The sequence below is a fragment of the Crocuta crocuta genome, unplaced genomic scaffold, assembly GCF_008692635.1.
Source record: "Crocuta crocuta isolate KB4526 unplaced genomic scaffold, BGI_CrCroc_1.0 scaffold30, whole genome shotgun sequence".
In the NCBI taxonomy this organism is placed as follows: Eukaryota; Metazoa; Chordata; class Mammalia; order Carnivora; family Hyaenidae; genus Crocuta; species Crocuta crocuta.
Window position 1 is genome coordinate 11,585,264 of NW_027528345.1, and position 3,035 is coordinate 11,588,298.

Sequence of the window (3,035 nt, forward strand, 5' to 3'; positions counted from 1 at the left end):
CTCTCTCTCTCTCACTCTCTTTTTTTAATGCTTATTTATTTTTGAGAGAGAGAGAGAGAAACAGAGTGTGAGCAGGGGAGGGGCAGAGAGAAGAGGGAGACACAGAATCCGAAGCGGCTCCAGGCTCTGAGCTGTCAGCACACAGCCCACCCTGGGACTTGAACCCACAAGCCGTGATCATGACCTGAGCCTACATCTAAATGACTGAGCCACCCAGGCGCCCCTCCCTTATACTCTTGCTAAACAAACTGTGTTCTGTTCTCTTTGAAATTCTTCCCCAGGCTCCCCTCCTTCAAGAAGCCTTAGACCAAGGTGCATCTTATCGCTCTCAGGATCCTGATGCATTTGTTTCTAAGTTTCACTGCCCATGCTTCCCCTCATGGGACTTCCCCACTAGATTTTGTGAGAGGAAGAGCCAGACAGGTCTTGACTCAGGTTACCTACAACCTGTTTGCTTTCTCCTTCCCAGGCCTTCAATCTCCTGGTCCCCAGTCTTCTGCCTCCAGAACGCTTTTCCCCCGGACCAACCCACCTAGCCTTCTAAGGCCCAAAGCATCCAACAGCCCTGAGGAATTTGGTTGTGCTAGTCCACCGCCTTGCTCTGTCTGTCCTTTGTTCCCTCTTATAGGTAGAGCGGAGGGTGAGGATTGGGTTTCTTCCTTCCTTCAAATCTCTCTAGGGCTCAGGACCAGGCTGCAAAGGGTGTAGGAGAATAATGTGACCCCGCAGGGCTCTCAGGTGCCACAAAAGAGTCTTCTGACAGTCCTTTTTCTCCCCAGACTGAACCCAACCTTGTTCACTGTGCAAGCCTTTGACACAGCACAATTACAGCATTGAGCACAACACAGAGACAGGCACTGCCCTGCACTTGACCTCTCATTTATTCAAACCCTCACTCCCATTCCCACTGAATGAGAATGGACATTTTGGGCTTTCTCAGAGTGGGACAGAGGGCCGTATGAAGAGCCAAGTTCACCCAAGTCTTTGGCACGGCCGTTCACTGGGTCCCTCTGGTATACAGACACCCTCTCTGATCCTCGCTTCACTTCCAGAGCTGGCAAGGTTTGCATGAGCCAGAGGAGGCGGAGGGCAATACCACCACCATTTTTAATATCGCCACTTACCCCATCAAATTAAGTGACAGTTATCTTTTCCATTTTACACAGAAGGAAACTGAAGCACAGGGAGGTTGCTTAACTTGACCAAGGTCACATAGCAAGGAGGGAGCAGAGGGAGAATTTGCACTCCGTCCCACGTCTCCAAAGCCCACTGGTCTTAACCATGACACCGCACTGCCTCCTATTTGGCTGGTGCTTGGAGCTTCGCCAAAGCCGTTTCGCATACACCTTCACATTAGCTCCCCACCCAGGGAGTGTTTATGTGACTTGGCCAAGGTTAGACAGCTAAATTAGAGATAGAACTGAGTCAGCTGCCTGGATCCATGAGACCTACTGCCCCCCTGCGTTGGAGACCCCTGGTCCTAGGTTAGCTGCCCCTCCTATTCCTGACTTCAGATCTAGGCAATGGCTGCCTGGACTAAGCCTATGGTCATATCTCCTGGCCATTAATCTCCCAGCTAAGCCTGGGCTAAGATGTTTCTTTCTCTCTTTTTTTTTTTAATGTTTTATTTATTTCTGAGAGAGAGAGAGAGAGAGAGAAAGAGAGAGAGGCAGCGTGAGCAGGGGAGGGTCAGAGAGAGAGGGAGATACAGAGTCTGAAGCAGGCTCCAGGCTCTGAGCCGGCTGTCAGCACAGAGCCCGATGCGGGGCTTGAACCCACGAACCGTGAGATCATGTCGGACGCTTAACGACTGAGCCACCCAGGTGCTCCTGGGCTAAGGTGTTTCTAATCTCAGAGGGCCTCCAGCACGCATCCGGGCTCCCCCTGCCCCCACTCTGCTGTGATGCTCTTCCAGGCTGCTGTGGGTAGGGGGTCTGCTGTCCTGACAACTGTGAGCAGTGATGACCAAGGAAGATGTCGTCTCGGGCAGCCCGGTGCCCTTCATGCTTCTACCGGCTCCGGACTGCCCTTCTCTTGGACAGACCTATCCTTTCTGTCCTGAGACCCCTGAAAGTCGTCTTCCCTTGTTCCCTCTGTGTGTCTACATACGTGGTACTGTTGAAGAACGGAGCTAGGAAAGTAGCTGCAAGGATACTGGCGTCTGCAGGATAATTTGAACCAAAGTATATTTCAAACCCCTCACCTTACCTTGTATTATTCATCTCATGAATTTGCCTGTCTCATCCTTTCTACCCTTCCTAGGAGGGGTAGGGATGAAGCTCGGGTGTTGGAGAGGTGAATAGGGCCTGCGGGCCGCACACACATCTTTGGTAAAATGAGCAGAAGCCCCAGGGTCTTTGGTGTGTCCCGAGTTGCTGACCTCATCCACTGCCTGTGAACTGCATTTGTGGTCTGGAGGGGCAGCCCTAAAACCTTTCCTGGGACTGCCCCAATGGGGTGCTAGCCAGTAGAGGGGGTCTGTTTTAGGCTTTGCTGGCAAAATGATCCTCCCCTTCCCCCATACACACAGGACAGCCCCTTCCTACCCTCTGCAGAAATCAGGGTCTGGGGTGACTAGCTTTGGGGGCAAGTAACAGACTGTTTCTCCTTTAAGCTGGCCTGGGGCTTGTCGGAACAAGTGACGGAGAAATAGGGAAGTTGGGGACAGTCACAGTCATGAACACCCATCAGACTCCCTTCCCATAAAAACCGCACAGCTCCCACTCCCGAAAGGCCCAAGGCTCCAGAGAGAGGGCATCTGAGACCCCACCTCTATTCAGGAGCAACGTGGCGCGGCCAGGAGGATGTCCCTCTTGAGAGATGTTCAGAAGGGGAGCACGTGGGGTGGCCCAATCTGTGAAGAAGGGGAACGGAAAGAATGAGGGGACACGGGTGGGTAAAGGGGGAAGGGCTGGGGAAGCCTGGAGGGGCTGCTATGGCTTGTCCCTCTCCCACCCCACCCTTCAAGTCCCCAAGGTCTGAGCTTTTCATTCATCTTTTAAGTGAGGGGCAGAGGTGGAGGGGCTGGGGGGGGG

At 53.0% G+C, this 3,035-nt stretch overlaps 1 protein-coding gene across 2 annotated transcripts in view; it reads right to left on the minus strand.

Moving 5' to 3' along the window:
• GALNT6 (polypeptide N-acetylgalactosaminyltransferase 6) overlaps positions 1-2,852 on the minus strand; it is a 35,621-nt gene extending 32,769 nt beyond the window's left edge. For both annotated transcript variants that reach the window (XM_077753413.1, XM_077753415.1), the window contains exon 1: positions 2,771-2,852. The gene's annotated coding sequence lies outside the window, so the exon portion shown is untranslated. The remainder of the gene's footprint in view (positions 1-2,770) is intronic.
• Between the last annotated feature and the right edge of the window lie 183 nt (positions 2,853-3,035).